Source organism: Ambystoma mexicanum, chromosome 6q (genome assembly GCF_040938575.1).
Source record: "Ambystoma mexicanum isolate Mex_15411 chromosome 6q, UKY_AmexF1_1, whole genome shotgun sequence".
Classification (NCBI taxonomy): Eukaryota; Metazoa; Chordata; class Amphibia; order Caudata; family Ambystomatidae; genus Ambystoma; species Ambystoma mexicanum.
Genome location: NC_090937.1, coordinates 281,863,276 through 281,880,760, shown reverse-complemented (window position 1 = coordinate 281,880,760; position 17,485 = coordinate 281,863,276). Strand labels below are relative to the sequence as shown.

Genomic DNA, 17,485 nt, shown 5'->3' with positions numbered 1-17,485 from the left:
TGTCTACAAATAATACTTTTCCACTGTGGTTATAAAATACCTTTTAATCTCTGCCTCCCCATTCCTTGCGCCTTGCTCTGTTCTTTTTTATTTGTACATTTGACCAATATTATATTTATGGAAGACATCAAGAAAATAATAATTCGTTTTACATCTCATAACATAAGGTATGTGGCAGGGCACCACCTCATACTTCCAACACTTTCAGGTTTTGGTAACACATTTTGATGACTAAGAAAATAATCAATTGATTTTCACCTTTCATCGTGCTGGGAGGATAGCTCTTGGAAGCAAGGCGACACGGTTCAACACAGGTTTGATCCCCGGGTCCGTGCTTAGAAACCTCTGAGTATTAAGTGCGTTATAAATAAACTATCATATCATTAAGATATGCCATAGTCTATTCAATACATCATAACAGTACAAAGTAGAATCACTTTTAGAGTGATGAAGGTTTCAGTCTTTCTTCACTTGAGAGACCTCCCTGGTCAAGTTCCAGACCATTCCGTATCAATTCAAATTGAGGGATGGATGGAAATCCTGCAGACCAAGTAGATGAGATGGGAGAAGAGCTAACTTCCCAAAGGGGTCTATGGACATCTGCAATAAGAGAAGGAACACCTCTGTGCTTGGCCAGGTCTGGACTGCCAATGCGTATTCAGCCGAAGAGTCCTCGATGTTGACAAGTATCTGCAGAATTGGAGGAATGGGCAGGAAAGCAGGAAGCAGACACCTGGGCCAAACTAATGTCATGGCATCTGAACAGGCATATAAGCTCTGGTCCTTTCATACTTGATTAGGGGTAATTCTCTACTTGCTGAAGTCTCAGCCATCCCCATGGACCCTCAAAAAGTTGTCAACCACACTGCAATCCATTACATCACAAGATGGAAGACAAACAACCACATCACACCAACCCTCAAAGTTCTGGTTACCCCTGCAGACCTCTGTCACCTTCATAACCGACTGGACTCTACAGGTAACGGGAAGCCTTTGCATGAGTTGGAGTCAGGCAGACTCTGCAGTTATTTCCCATTTGGAAGTCCTATTGGACTCTATTGGGGTTGCATATTATTGCATACGGTAATTACCTCATTTGGTAATTCCCACATGCGATAATGGTTTTGTATGGAGGAGGTTTTCTGTGTACAAAACCAGGTGCTAATTTAACAGGGTTTGAAACTCTGAACTTGGCGCTGGCCTAAAAGTGGCACTCACAGCACCCCTAAACTATAAAGGAGGCCCTTAGAACGGCTTTCATACCAAAGAAAATTACAACAAATTGGAAAGGACTTTTCTCTACAACCAAATCAAGGAAACGGCAATGGCCCTACCTGGTTGGAATGGGACCTTGAAATATCAGGGGATTATAAAATGTAGAGTTTCCATCTTGAAATGGACTGATCAAATGCACCCATGGACTATCTTTAGGTCCGGAGCCAGTCTGATGTCTCTCGAAACATTCGGAACCAAGAGGATTACTGAAAAGATCCCCTTCTACCGGTGATCCACTAGAACTGATTTTACATTAAAAGCTCACTCAATCTAAAATGTGTGCCATTTTATTATCAAAAATAATGCGAGACGTCTCTCAAATGGATTAACTTCTTGTGAATTTGGAGGTAACGGACTCAAGAACAATGCATAGCTCTCAACCATTTGTCTCGCAAAGGCGGGTGAAATCACCCGATTTTGTTTTTGGCGGGTGAGACGCCCATTGGAGTGAATGGGCGTGCAGGAGGCTTGGCGGGTGAGTCAGCCCTTTGCAAGGCGGGTGACACCCGCCAAAAGCGGGTGAGTTGAGAGCTATGACAATGTGCATTTGTTATACAAAAATCAAAAAATTACACATTGTCGTTATGATAACAGGTTGAATTTGAACAGACACTGCTGTTAATTCTAACACGTTTCGCATACACGTATGCAGTGCACTGCTCCACACGCACACAACAAAATCTACATCAATAGATCAGAAGATTTTAAGCAAACTCACTTGCTGACATAATGCACAGGAAGGTATCTGCCTATGTAGGCCCTCAACCTTCCTGGATCTTCAGAACTAGACTTATGGAAGTTCTGTTGTTGGTGTCCTTACTGCCCTGAAGCAGGGCTGATCCCCTTTCTGGATTACAATCCATAGAGAAATCAAAAGTCCCAATTCTCGAGGCATGAAGCTGAATTTGATCTTCTAACCTCCCAACCAAACTTCTAAAGCTTTTGGTCTTGCGTAGATTCCTGTCTTGTCTATGTCACAAAACCTAAGCATCTTCCCACTGCCCAACAGATATCATTTTAATATGTATCTGGTCATAGGACTCTTCCTTTGGTCCCTTCATTTTCTCTGAATCACATTCTTGACTGAAGAAAGCAGAGTAAAGCTGACTTCTGGAGCTCTCACATGTTTGGTTCAGAAGCAGAACCAGGCTCTTCTGGACCATAGAAACTCATCACGCCACAAACACGGGGTAGAGTGCCTATGGCTGCTGTGTCCAAGAACTTCCCTTGTCTTCCGTTGCACCCCATCCTCAGAGCCAGAAGAGGAAAGCACATCATGTAGAAAAACAGGAAGGAAGGTTGGTCTCTTCTTCTGCTGAACCTTGTACGCTTTTTCAACAACACCTGACCAATGACTAATTCAAATAAACGCACATACCGACGCCCAGACACCAACTCACTGTAATGCGCTACTGTTAAAAGATGCAAGCCCAAATGCTGGCTACCCACACTCTGTACAGCAGTCCACTGCTCTGAACAATAAAATATCTGAAATAAAAATGAATAGTCTTTGTTTAGCCCCACACCTTCCTCATTGTTTGCTTCACAAAGTTTCTGATCCTGGTTTCCCGGAATATGGGCGACCTCTGTTTGGCCTGAAGAGGAAGCACCCCTGACACATGTTCTTTACACTCAGTGGATCTGTGGAAACTCGGAGAGCATAGGTGCAAATGACCAACCACACCATATCCTTGCAAAAACGAAAAGTGTGGTATGAAAAGTCATTCGTCTGATCCTAAAGTAGAAGCTGGCAAAGGGCATGCATGATGTGAGCACTACCAGTGCGGCAGGAAATTAATATTGCAGGGAGATATCATTTAGGTCCCACTTGAAGCCTAGTAGAGCCTTGTTAGATTAAGAGCAAAGGCTTCCGGGGTCTACTTTTGACTCCATGTGGAAACGCTTGCCAAACAAACATACCTATTTACCGCATTAACTTGTGTGTTGGGGAATGTGTATATAGGGGCTTTAGGACATACATATGACAAATGTGTCAAATATAATAGACACATTCGCACAAGATGTACAAGATCCTCATTTCCAACTCCTGCTTACTGGGTAATGCCGGTTTCACCAGAGTTTCTTTTAGGCTTTGGTCATCAAAGCATTACTTCAATCCCTGTATGCTGCGGGATACTTTGTGGGTCTCTCAGTATTGGCTACCAACCTATTTTTGTACAGAAAGGGAAGCAGATGCCACATCCTAAAGGCTGTCTTGAGAGGATGCACTCTACATCCGCCAAGAAAACTTCACAAGTAGGCTGAGTCGATGGGAGCCGCCCTGATGTCCTGGCAGCGTCTTCCAGCAGAATGTCCCTACACTAAAGAAGGTCAAGCTCTGGTATAAGGAAAATGGCGCAAATTCTGGACACTTGAAGCTGCTTGTTGGGGATGCGCCTGCCACCACAAGGGTAAGCAGTGTTGGCAGGAAGAAGGCTACGGTGCATAGCGGGCATCAACCAAGCATAAGGACCTGATACTTTAAGAGCATTGCATTTCACTGCTCCGTCCAGAGGGCCACAATATACTGCCCCCATCTTCTTAATTGTTCACTGGGCCAGCATGGAATCCACCGATAACAATCACAATCATGCACCAGCAGATACCCTCATTCTGGGAACCCTCGATCAGCAAGGTACAAGGTAGAACGATATCCGCACCGTGAATCATCCTATCATCTGGCAAGGTGGCTCAGAGTGCGAGCCTACACAGTGCCCACTCTAGAGACAAGAAAAGAATCAGTTGGCTTATGGGCGAGGCGAGGATTTATGTACTTAATGTTGGAGGGACTGTAAAACAACAAAATGCATGTGATGCAGTCATGGGGGACGGGCCTTCTGTGAAGTAAGGTCTGTGACCAGGAAGCAGGACATGGAGGCAATGAGCACCTACTCGTAGGGGTCTAGAGGTAGCATGATTTGTACTGTGTGCTATACAGATCTATTGAACAACGCAAATGAATCAAGTAATGTGCCAAGAGCAGATGTTATAGCGTTTTCAATGGGCAACTACAACATTTTTCCAAGACCCCGAGTTAGCTAATGTGCAACGACTAGTTGTTACAGTGAGGTCAATGTGCAATTCACAACATTTTGTTAAAGAATGACTTGAACATCATAGGTCTGTCGGTACACAGGGCGCATAACATAGGAGTCCTGCACAACCAGTATATAGTGCTATACAGGCAGTACGTAGAGACATGCAGAAAAGAGAACTACATATAATTGCCTCATCAATCCTTTTTCTAAATCGTCACAACAATTGCACTTTAATATCCAGTTCTTTTGTGTACTAGTAGTCCCCAAATAAATTGTACGGGATGCTCAGCGTGAAGCAAATGAAGTAATTCTTTGCATCCCAGCTTAGGGCCTGCATTTTTAACTTTATGTATCTCTATATATAAAATACTTATGTGTGTTTCTATACTCAGCCAATGCAATTTATCAGTGTTCGGTTGCCCTCTGCTGTCCAAATGCCAAGGTGCACCCACTTCAACAACAGCTATCATTTCAACATATGGATGTGATTTATCAGTTTTAGGTTGCCCTCTGCTGTCCAAATGGCAAAGTGCTCCCACTTCAATAACAGCTATCATGTCAACATATGGATGTGATTTATCAGTTTTAGGTTGCCCTCTGCTGTCCAAATGGCAAAGTGCTCCCACTTCAACAACAGCTATCATGTCAACAAACAGAAGGAGCATGGTTCTATGAGGTCACCTTCACCTTCCGCTATTGCAAACATTGGGAATAATTTCAAGATACTTCTTTCCACCCCCACTTCTCTTCACACAGGGCACAGCAATTCCAGTATCAATGAACAGTTAATTACCAGCTCAAAGTTTCAGTCTTAAAACGAGTGAAACGCTATAGGACGAATACCTCCTCACAAGCTAAAACTGAAAGTAGGTGCTTTAATTATGCTACTACGCAATCTTATGCCATCACTGGGACTCTGCAATGGAACAAGGTTGACAATTACGTGTCTACAAAGGCACATCATAGAGTCCATCTGATCGAAGGACCTCAGATACTGTTATTATACCGCGCATACTTCTCATTCAATTTGATATGTTTAGCCTTTTCAATGATCATTAATAAGTCACAGGGACCTACGCCCCCTTCCTGGAAGCGATCAGTGGTAATTCTGATATTTATTAAGGATAGAAGTGACCCTATGAATTACCGACCAATATTGACTGTTAAGATATGCTAGAACGGTTTATGTCATGTCGGAACTGTTAGTTAATGTATATTGGTCTGGGTGTTTAGTAGTATGAACAGCAAGTGGTGTTTATCTGTTTAGGTTGATCATGAAAATGTAAATTGTTTTAACGTCTATTTCAGTAGTGAGTAATATATATATATATATATTTTAAAGCAAATAAGCAAAATATGCATTGAATGAAAATGATAACAATGCTTTGAAAATCAATTAAATGAACCAAAATAATACACATATTTGTGGATAGCATTCTGCCGCAGTGAATTATTTAGCATTGAGTGCGCATGAAATTTTGTAAACAATATTTAAATGCATATTGGTGATGTTGGGTACATCTGCATTGTAGTGTTTAATCTGGCTCCAAGTAATATAAGGCGCCTGTGTCAGTGGGGAGGTTCCCCTATGGAAACCATGTATGTTTGGTGTCATGAAAGCTCTGTTTAACCTTTCCATATTTGTAATGAAACTTACCCAAGGATCAACAACAGACACGACAAATGGGTGGTACCTATATTGATATTCACTGAAAAACTTCAGTGGAAGGAGTGTTGTGGTTGCAGCACCAAACATGAAAAACACTGAAATGTACCAGTTCGTTAAACAACCATTCTGGGTTACTACTTTTTAGTTCTGGCTATTAGGTGGTGAAAAAGTGCCACCTATAAGCCAAAACGATTGTATTAGAATACAGCTAGCGAGAAATGGCATGTGAGGATTGACACGCATCTTGTAGGTGTTGTTTGGTTATTTACCCACCCAGTAACTGCCCATGGCCATGTTCATTGCTATGCCCATTCCCACTCAGTTTCTGCCCATCCTAGCCCAAAACACATTCCCCTGGGATCACTTTGAGCTAACTTTATCAAGCCATGGGATCAAACTGTGTGCTCAAAGAGCCTGACAGTGTTTCTTCAAAGCAGTCTTCTGAGAGTTTGGCCTCATTACGGTAGCAACGGTGCCGGTAAGTCTGCCGGCACCATTGTTACCAGACCGGCACATTCCGAGTCTGCGAGCGGCTGCCATCCTGCCCGCCAGGTCTGACCTACATGGAGGCACCGGCACTGTGCCGGTGCCTACGTGCTCCCCATTCCCATTGAGTCCTATGGGACTCAAATGGGAATGGGGATTTACCTTTTCTGGAGCCTGACTTCCCGGACCGCCAGGGCTGAAATGCCAGCAAGTCAGGCACCGGAAAATCTTGTAAGTCCGGCGGCAGCCTACCAGTTTTACCGGCACGGCCCCCGCCGGACTTGTAATGAGGCCCATGACTTAATTGGAGCTGTAAATGCGCTATGGGTGTCATTAAAAAATGTCTGAACCAGGTCTGCCTTAAGCCACTCGATTTATAATCGCTATGCGTGTCCTTCACTGAAGTCTGGTTAAAAACAAGCATTGGCAAAGCTAAGTTTTGGCGTGTGTATATGTATTAGGCATTAGCCAGGCACTGCAACTACATCTACGTGCCCAGGTAATCACACCATTTAGCAGCTGCTACCATCAATGGCCAGGTAATACCACTACGGCAGTGCCTGGCAAGTGCCATGCCCATACCTGCACAAAAGCCAAAACTTTTGCCATGGCCAATCATTGTTTTCCTTAGCTGGTATCCCCTCTTGCCCTGAAGGGCATGTAGGCTATATGCGTGTCACCTGTCATACCATGCGTGGCGTCGTGATTTAGAATCGGAAGTACAACTTCTGGGACCCCTCTATAACGTCTCCTCCACTGGAAGGAACTGCATACAACTTTGCAAATACATTTGGAGTGGGGGCTATAGTTTGAGGGAAAGTTTTGCACAGTTTCGTCAAACGCAAACAAAGCTAAACGCACCTGAAAACGTGCGCATTCTTTGAGAAGTCCAAATGAACTAAAACACAGTGTTTATGCCGAGTCTATAATGAAGTTGGGAAGATGCATTGCATAGCCTATGCATTATCTAAAATCAAAGGTTTAATGCACTATGTGGAAGATTGGTTTTAGAAAACAGAGAGCCTGCACTATTCACTCTTCGTCCTTTCGAATAGTAGCTGGCGGCACTTATTCTATCTGTAAACTAGGCGGCTGCTATGGCGTCAGTAAAATGCGAACAGGCAGCCCTTTTCTTAGCATTAAAATTGCCGTGGGAGAACACAGAGTAATTACAGTCTGTTGTAAATTATAATTTGCCAATCTCAGGCTTCTGTGCAAAACCTTTTGCATTGCAGACAGAAAAGAGGAACTCGCAGCCTGGTTTGCGGCGTCTTTATTCGTGTTCACACACCCTTAAATCCGGCGGTAATAGCGCTACCGCCAGATTTAAGGGTTACCGCTGAAGTCGTGATGAGGCCCAAAATCTCTGTTCTCCGCCACCCCACAGGAAGGAAAAAACAGGGAACCGCTTACTTTCAAAACAGAAGTCTTCAGAGCCTAGCGCCTATAGCAGGCGCGGCAGGGTTACCGTTGTCGCCAAAAGAACCAGGGCTCTCCTCGCCGCTGACAAACGACCTGGCTTATTGTGAACTCAATAAAAGGCGTTGGGGCGCGAGGGGGGCTCTGGCTGCCTGCCGGCTCCTGCAACTCGGCTCTTCCCTGCCCGAGCTCCGCAGCTCCAGACACGCTCTGCTCATTCCTCGGAGGCTAGTTCTCCCTCCGGACCCACCCACCAGCATCCCCGCCCCCTGACACACACTCGCGTGGATTTTTAGCATTCCTGAGCGGGAAAAAATGCCATTTTCCCTGTCACCTGTCGAGTTGTTTTTCTTTGTTTCCTTAAATCCGAGTGGAGTGGTGTTTGGGGGAGAAAAGGCCAGCAGTCGGGGCTGTTACCAGTTTCCCTGTTTTTCTTTCTCCAGTTCTCGTCAGGACCATAACTGTCAGCAACTTCCCCGCAGCACTTCTGTCTGGGTTTTCTATCTGAATGGGGGTGGCGTTTCCCAAGCGCGTTCTGGCTCCTTTGCCCCATCTGCTGTTCACTTTACGAACCCACGTCTCCTTACCATGTGGTTATCTAATAATATTGAGACAACGATATCATATGTTGTGTATTCTAATTCCGTGGCTTTACTGGTTTGAGTCAAACTCAGTCAGAATTCTGTAGAATATGCATCCAGGAAGCGCAAAACGCTTACAGTGCCCAGGCAATGGAGCGATTCTGAGCAGTGGCAAAAATGGGAGTGGAAAGCTGGCATTCTCCCCTCCAGTTCCAACATTTCGTAGCGGGCTCGAGGGTCACATCGGCGTGACCCACACCACCATCGCTGGAGCTCCAACAATTTGCATATTTTGTTAATTTGCACATCTCCACCGACCACCCCAAAGGACACAAACCCCTGTGAGTCCACCACAGTGAGAGAAACTTCACCAAAATCACAACCAGATCGCAGTTCATCTTGATTGACCTTTCGTAAAGTTTGAAATGGCGTATTTACCCAGATACAGCTGACAGTTCCTTAGTGAATCCTGATTGGCCATTAGCTGGCCTGGTGGGCACCTAGTTGTCCTTTGCAGTGGAAGCCTGCGCTGAATTGTGCTTTTGAGTTTCTCTGGAGCCTGCGTGAAATTGCAGATGGGAAGAGGTAGCAAAATGTGCTGGATTGCCCAGGTGGAAGACAACAATCAGCAGTAGAATCAGTATTTTAAGTGGGCCGGGGCTAGCCGGGCCGGACCCCGGCAGTCTCAAGCAAAGGGTCCCGAGCCGGGGCCCTGCCGGGGCCCACCCCCGACTAGTCCCAGACTCCCAGGCATGCTGACACCTGAGGCAGCCGTGGTTACACGAGCTGCCGGCAGGTGTCAGCACTTCGGTATTAGAAGAAAATAAACGGCATGCCTTTTCTTTTTTTCTAAACCGAAGCCCGGACACCAGAAAGCGGCAGGTTTAACTTTGGAATGCGGGCTGCCTGATAGCTATTTACTCTGAAACAGGAGAAGGGCTGGGCAGTCCAGCCCTCCTTTTGTTTCTAAGTAAATGGCTATCACCCATGGGCTCCTCCCGTTTGCTGGTGGCTATTTAGTTGGAAACAAAAGGAGTGCTGGGCAGTCCAGCCCTCCTCCTGTTTCAGACTACAGAGCCATCAGCAGTGGGCAGCATTTTCATTCAAGGAGCCCGTGGTAAAGCATTGCACCACAGGGCTCCAGGAATGAAAAGGCTGCCTGCTGGGTGTGAGCTGGGGCACACTGGCGTCATACCCTTGGTGCGCCCAGCCCCTTCTTTTGTTCAAAAGAAGGGGCTGGGCGCATCAATGGTAATAAACCCCAGCTCTGCTTCTTTTAGCATCCCCAGCCCTTAGGTGGGTGTTACCGAGCACCCCAAGGGTTAAAGGAGTGTTGCCCCCACCGTTGTGGGGGCGGAGCCAGTTACGGCGTAAGGCCGGGGAAAAGTGGATTATGGGTAAGGCGCGCGAGCGCCGGTTACTTTCGCGGAGAGTTGAAATAAAGACGTTTCCACAATTCCTGGGTCCGCGTCCTCCTTCTCCGTGGCCGCAGCTGAGTAACACTGGTGACGAGGACCATCCCCGTGCGCCCACGGAGTCCTCCTTCGGCAGTCCGCCGTCCTCCTGTGGTTCTCCACCATTTCCTGCGCTACGAGCGCATCCGCAGCATTGCCGGCAGTCCGCCGGCTCTCCTCCGCTCTGATCTCCTGCCGCCTCCGCGCTGCAAGCGCGTTTGAGGACGTTCCTGCACCTCCCTCTGCCGGTTAACCTCCTACACGGCCAGAAAGGCAGGCCGCTCCACAGGTACCCTGCAGCTGCGCCATAGCCCGACATCGTACATTGGAGGCTCGCCTGATTCACACGGCACTGCGACGAGCCCCCCCCAGGAACTGCCCAGGGGAATTTCAGCGTTTCCACTGCGCGGCGTGTCGGCATAGCCCGCCCACGCCCACGAAAAAAAAAAAAAAAAAACATTTTTTTGTTTTTTTTTCATTATATAACATCAAGAACAATTTTGGCAAGCTTGAAGCAAGGACGTGTGCCACCCCTCTCCACACCTGGCAGACCACTCCCTCAGCATAACTGATCCATACGCAAGTGCTGTACCCAGCTCCTGGCACCATGAGCACGCCGGCATCTGCCTCAGGGTCCAACCCTGGGTCGCCTACACTAGCCCATATTGTACAGCCAATTCAGCTGCGACTTCCACCGTCTTTCACCATGACTCCACAAGCCACGAAGGGGCCCAGATGGACCGACTGGATGGAAGATTTCCAGCACTACGTCAGGGGGTCTGGTGATGGTAATTCCCCCAACATTAGGGACATTTTCCTCAACTTGGTAGGGGGTGAGATTAAAACGGTGGTCAAGACCATCCCTGCAGCTGAACAGAACACATTCAAGGACTTCATCAACGCTCTAGATAGACTCCTCATCATAGAGGTTAATCGTGACTACGAACGCTATCTTTTCAACAAATGCACCCAAATGCCACAGGAGACAGTTGACGAATTCATAACCCGCCTAAGAGTGAAAGGCGCAAATTGCCAATTTGACGCCTTCTCGTTGGAAGAAGCCATAAGATTAAGGGTCATCAAAGGCTGTCTATCCCCGGCTCTCAAAAAACAGCTCCTGAAGAAACCCCTCACCATCCAGGAAGTGAGCGAACTCGCCCGTATACATGAAAGGGTTGATGCCCAAGCCACATCCATGGGAAACCCGAGTAACACCAAGCAGGACGCAGCGGAACTGGTCGCAACTATCCAACCAGCTCGCCCAGGTGACCGAGGGCCGCAGTCATACAGAACTCAATCCATCCAAACTCCCCGCCAACAGAGACAATGTTATCGTTGTGGGATGTCTTTTCCGCATGCAGGCTCATGTCCGGCTCTATCACAGCGATGCACGAACTGCGGAAGAGAAGGACATTTTCACTCAGTATGCCGGGAAGGCATACCATTTCCCCCTGCGAGACCCCAAACGCCTGCCAGGCCGGTTTTCCGTCCACCACCCCCACGATACTTTCAACCCAGATACTACCAACAAGGCCAGGGGCAAAGGAGATACGTCCGGGCCATCGACGAATACCAAACTCCAGGATATCCACTACAGCCGGAGCAAGCCGACCGAACAAGATACTTCACGGACGAATATGATCATCCACCAGAGGAATATGGGCCCGAGACTTTCTTCCAGGAGGAGCATGGAGCCGCATATGACATGCCATATGACCTCTACGACCATGACGAGTTTGTCAACCTCGTACTTGACACTGAAGAGGCCAGAGAAGCCCCAAAAATCCCCATCAAAATGGGAAACAGACAATTCCAGTTCATGATTGATTCCGGCGCGACCGTCAACATTATGGGCGAGCAGGACTATGCCGCACTACCGGACCCACCAGCACTCGAACACTCTCGCTCAAGAATATTTCAGTGGGGAGCTACCACCCCCCTACCGACGGTAGGATGTTTCACACAACGCCTTCTCCTAAATGGCCGGAAAGTCGACACAACAATACACATTATCCGGTCACTCGCCAGAAGCCGATGCCTACTCAGCTATCACACGGCATCCAGCCTGGGCTTGATTGAAATACACGTGAGGCCGGGAGACTCCATCACAGCGACCTCCGAGAGCACAATCACGAGAAACACAGTTGGCTCCATCGCATGCCACCAGCCGCAGATCCTGGTCACACAGTCTGACATCACGAGACAATTCCCCAACCTCTGCACAGGGTTAGTCAAACTCAAGGCCCCTCCCATCCGGCTCCACGTCGACACATCAGTGAGGCCAGTACCACAACATCCTCGGAGAGTAGGATTTCACCTGCAAACGGCTGTGTCAGACGCTCTTCAACAGCTGCTGGCTGATGGAATCATTGAACCAGCCACAGGCCCGACACCATGGGTCTCCCCGCTCGTGGTCGTACCCAAAGAAGGAGGGAAGATCCGTCTATGCGTGGACATGAGGGTGGCTAACACTGCCATCCAGCGTGAGAGACATCCGGGCCCATGCATCGAGGACATGATTGTGCAATTGAACAACGCTCGGATGTTCTCCAAACTCGACCTCAACCAAGGATACCATCAACTAGAGTTACATCCGGAGTCCAGGCCCATCACGACGGTTGCGACCCACGACGGTCTCTACAGGTACCGGCGGTTGAACTTTGGAATCTCATCAGCCGCGGAAATTTTCCAGGAGGCCATCCGACAGGTGATCCGACCCATCAGGGGAACACTAAACTACAGTGACGACATCCTCGTTTTTGGATCATCTAAGGAGGCCCATGACAAGGCTCTACTCGCCGTGTGTGCAGCACTCCAGGAAGCGGGCCTCACTCTCAACATCGCCAAGTGCCGTTTCAGCAAGACAAAACTGAAATTTTTCGGACACATCTTCTCCAGCGAAGGAATGTTGCCGGATCCCGACAAGGTTGACACCATCACCAACTTGGATGAACCGCGGCAGGCTGCAGATGTTCGCTCGTTCCTCGGCATGGCTGGTTACTGTGCGAGGTACATACCTCACTATGCGTCCCTTACCGACCCTCTGCGGAAGCTCCTTCAGAAAGATACAATTTTCGAATGGACCCCTGCGTGCCACCAGGCATTTTTCAACATCAAACGTGCCCTGATGGAAGCACATCGCCTGGCGTACTTCAATCCTTCGTGGCACACTGAAATAGTGGTGGACGCTAGCCCGGTGGGCCTTGGTGCCATCCTAGCCCAGACCAGCGGGGCGGACGTCCACCCGAGACACGTTGTCGCCTATGCAAGCAGAGCCCTCTCCACCCCTGAACTGGCTTACTCCCAGGCGGAAAAAGAGAGTCTAGCTGCCGTCTGGGCGTGCGAACATTTCCACGACTTCATTATCGGAAAAAAGTTTACGCTGATTACGGACCACCAGGCCTTGCTATCGCTTTTTGGCAACCCGCATACCAAGATGCCCCCTAGAATCGAGCGGTGGGGAATCCGTTTACAGGAATACGACTATGACATTGTGCATCGACCCGGGGGTGACCTCAACCCCGCGGACTACCTATCACGACACCCAGTTGGGGCTCCACTAACCCGCGAAGGAGACATCGCCTACGTACAATACATTGCATCCAACTCGCTACCACCGGCACTATCCCTGGAGAGAGTTGCAGCTGCATCAGCGGCCGACCCCACCATGGCTCTCGCCATCAGCCTCACACTGACCAACAAATGGAGAGATCACCACAGGGCAATGCTGGCGCACCCAGGGGTGTGCAAACAGGAAATCGAAAGACTGGCCAGGATACATGGTGAACTGGCCGTCAAGGACAACGACATCCTCCTCAGAGGCTGCAGAGTCGTCATCCCCGCCACGCTCAGGAACGAAGTAGTCAGCACGGCACATGAGGGACACAGAGGAGCGGAGAACACCAAAAGACAGCTGAGGTGCCATATCTGGTTCCCATTTCTAGACGCAGCGGTAGAGGAATGGGTAAAAAACTGTCATGCCTGTCAGTGCACGGCTCCTGCGGAACATCCACCCCCGCTCCAACACACACAGATACCTGAACGGCCGTGGGAGCGTGTAGCCATGGACTTCTACGGGCCCACGGAGGACGGTGACTACCTCCTGCTCATGATAGACGAACACTCACGCTTCCCGATCGTCAAAACAGTCACCACCACCGCATTCCCTCAAGTAGCAGCGGCAATAGAGGAAGTGTTCAGCGAGTGGGGGATCCCCAAAACAGTCAAGTCCGACAACGGGCCCCGTTCAGTGGACACGAGTTTGGAACCCTAGCAGAACACCTAGGATTTGCACACATGAAGATAACTCCTCAGCACCCACAAGCGAATGGGATGGCGGAACGCTTCATGGCGTCGATCAAGAAGACAAGACAAAGAGCCAGAATAGAAGCAGTCGATCCACACCAGGCACTGTGCCGACTGCTACGGGACTATAGAAACACTCCGCACGAAGCCACCAACAAGACACCTGACGAGCTAATGTTTCGATACATAGTGCGAACCCGTATACCGTGCAACCCATCGGATGAGGAGCTGCCTGACACAGACGTACTCCGAAGGGACGCGGAAGCCAAGGAGAGAGCAAGACGAGAGACAGACGCTCGCCGCCACGCGGTAATACCAGATTTCCACAGTGGGGACGAAGTACTCGTCCAGCAACCAACGCCCAGAAAGACAGATCCGCGGTTTGCTCCAAGCCCCATGAGAGTAACCGCCGTGAAAGGCACGATGGTGACGGCCGAGGATCAAAGCAGATCTGTCACCAGGAACTGTCAACAATTCAGGCACTACACCAGACGAGAAGGAACAGAGCCGTTCCAGCGGTCGACCTCTCCAGAACCACGAGAACCGCGGGACGACCTGTGGATCCCGCCAGGAGGAGATCCGGGGGAGACAAGTGGAGAAGCGAGAACCACGGAACCGCAAGAGGCAGGTGACCAAGAGGAGAGGCCACGGAGAATCGTAAGAAAACCTGAGACTTGTTAAAGAATGTTGATGTGATGTTTGAATATATTGTTCGGGGGTGATGTTACCGAGCACCCCAAGGGTTAAAGGAGTGTTGCCCCCACCGTTGTGGGGGCGGAGCCAGTTACGGCGTAAGGCCGGGGAAAAGGGGATTATGGGTAAGGCGCGCGAGCGCCGGTTACTTTCGCGGAGAGTTGAAATAAAGACGTTTTCACAATTCCTGGGTCCGCGTCCTCCTTCTCCGTGGCCGCAGCTGAGTAACAGTGGGGGGTACTTAGGCCACACCCCTCCATTTCTAATCCCACTTAAAGCACTGACTAGAATGTAGTGTGGATTGCATTGCCTTGTGATCAATGTTCATATGTTTTAGTGATGGAGCAAATACAGTTTTGAGGACTTACATATAACCAATTTGCCAATTGCCTTTCCGGCATCCAAAGCAGATTTATTTTTGGTATTTTCAAAACTGACCTTTAGTTGCAGCAAGACACACTTCTGGCCACGGTTGTTGATTCAAAACTTCAGAGGCCACAGAAGGGCTTTTGGAGATAAGCAAAACCCCATAGCAAGGGGGAGAAAAGCTCCCGCTGGACATGACAATGATGTCATCATTTATGTAACACAATGCCATCATTCTACAGTCTGCTCTGCTCGCGGGTTTTAAACAACTTTGCGGCCTCGCCTGTGTGTTGGACTTTACTGAGGGTCAAATCCGCGAGTCGGGGGTCAGTGGGCAGCTATGGGCTTCCAGCACCACCATACTGAGGTGGGTGGAAGGATTGGATGGACGCTGTCCTTCTTTCCAGCTTTAACATGTTTTGTTGTGGGAGCAACGTCTGCATACTGCTCAAATCAAGACGCTTTTGGTGGCTGACACCCGCCATGTAAGCAGCTCTCCCACCCACCAAGATGCCGACATGCCCAAATAAGTCAATGGGCGGTAGCCCGCCAAAAAACAAACTCGTGTGTTTTCGCAAAAGGTTGCCCATTTTTTGGGTGACTGAAGTCTCGTTGAGCCTCCAGTAAATTAGAAAAGTGATGCTGCCATCGAGGGACACACCTAGCTTTTAAATGAAAAACGGCATTGCAGCAAAATAACGAAAATGAAATGCTAAATGTGCTTTTTCTGCGCATTCGTCGTGATAAAAAATGATGAAGCCCAAAATACCGAGCTAGGTGAGGGGGGTTGCGGGCATACCTGCCTACATTTGAAAATCAAAATTCCTGAGATTTAAGACCCCGCCCATTTGCACACGGCTCCGCCCACACGCCCCGCCCACCTGTCAAAAAGGTAAACTTGGTTGTTGTAGCCTTCAGTTTGCTTACTATAGTATTGAAAATAATTCATTCAATGCTAAAGTAAGCAAAATGTCATTGGATTGAAAGCACTATTATTGCTGCGGTGGCGCCCTCAGTGTGCTTACTATAGCATTGAATGAATGATTTTCAGTGCTATTTTAAGCAAAATGAAGGCGGCGTCCATGTCATTGCATTGAACGCAGCATTATTTCGGCAGCGCTGCCGCCGCCTTCATTTTGATTAAAATAGCACTGAAAATCATTCATTCAATGCTGTAGTAAGTAAAATGAAGGCGGCGCCGCAGCAGAAATAATGCTGCTTTCATTCCAATGACATGGATTGAAAGCAGCGTTATTTCGGCTGCTGCTCCGACTTCATTTTGCTTACTACAGCATTGAATGAATGATTTTCAGTGCCATGATAAGCAAAATGAACGTGGCACCACCGCCGTAATAATAGTGCTTTCAATCCAATGATATGGATTGAAAGCACTATTATTATAGTGGTGCAGGCAGTGGGCACGAACATTTCGCGCCGGTCCCGTCATATTCTCCACCTGATTGGCTACTGCGGCAGCCAATCAGGTGGAGAATATGACGGGACCCGGAAAGAATCTCACAATTCCTGAGATTCAAGGAACTTTTCCAGAGATCCGGAGAAATGCTTGAAATTCCGGAGTCTCCGGAAAATTCCGTAGGTTAGGCAGGTATGGTTGCGGGGCGTCCCTCACTCAGCTACTTCGGCATTATGGTCTTCGGGGTCCGGGGATGCAGGGGTGTCCCCCGCATACATTAAATGTAAATGCAAAGCGGGGGACACAAGATCAGAATCCGAAAAGCTTGAGTTTCAAAATGCGACCAAGTCGGCTTCGTGATTTTGAAACTAGAGCTTTTCGGAATTCGGTTTTTTAACATACATCCATGAAAAACGTGTACAGATGTTGACAACCACTCACATGTGCCACATTCTGACTCCTTTTTAAAAACTTAAATAAGACGGGATCTGCAAGGAGAATGCCCTCGGAGTGTCTTTGCAGAATTAATGATGGGCAATAGGGCTGTTGTCAGGTCGTAAATCAAGCACATGCAAAAGCCAAGCGTTTGGAGAACCACATTCTTAGCTTAACAGAATATATTGCTTTTAAGAAAAGTGTTGCACCTTCATGGAACAACACTTTTCTTTTTTTCTTTGCCTGTACGTTAGAGTCGGCCCTACTGCAGCTTTCAGACTGTAAATCAGGCACATGTAAAAGCGGAGGCTTTGGGCCTAATTCTGAGGTGTCAGAAAAAGAGCAGTGGA

At 48.3% G+C, this 17,485-nt stretch overlaps 1 protein-coding gene across 4 annotated transcripts in view; it reads right to left on the bottom strand.

Moving 5' to 3' along the window:
- The window catches only part of HACD4 (3-hydroxyacyl-CoA dehydratase 4), a 335,173-nt gene extending 326,776 nt beyond the window's left edge, over nucleotides 1–8,397 (bottom strand). The window contains exon 1 of one of the 4 annotated variants that reach the window (XM_069630757.1): nucleotides 8,222–8,397. The gene's annotated coding sequence lies outside the window, so the exon portion shown is untranslated. Of the gene's footprint in view, nucleotides 1–7,881; nucleotides 8,102–8,221 lie in introns of those variants that run through there. The other 3 variants (XM_069630758.1, XM_069630759.1, XM_069630756.1) reach the window with 3 other exon arrangements.
- Nucleotides 8,398–17,485: the final 9,088 nt, after the last annotated feature.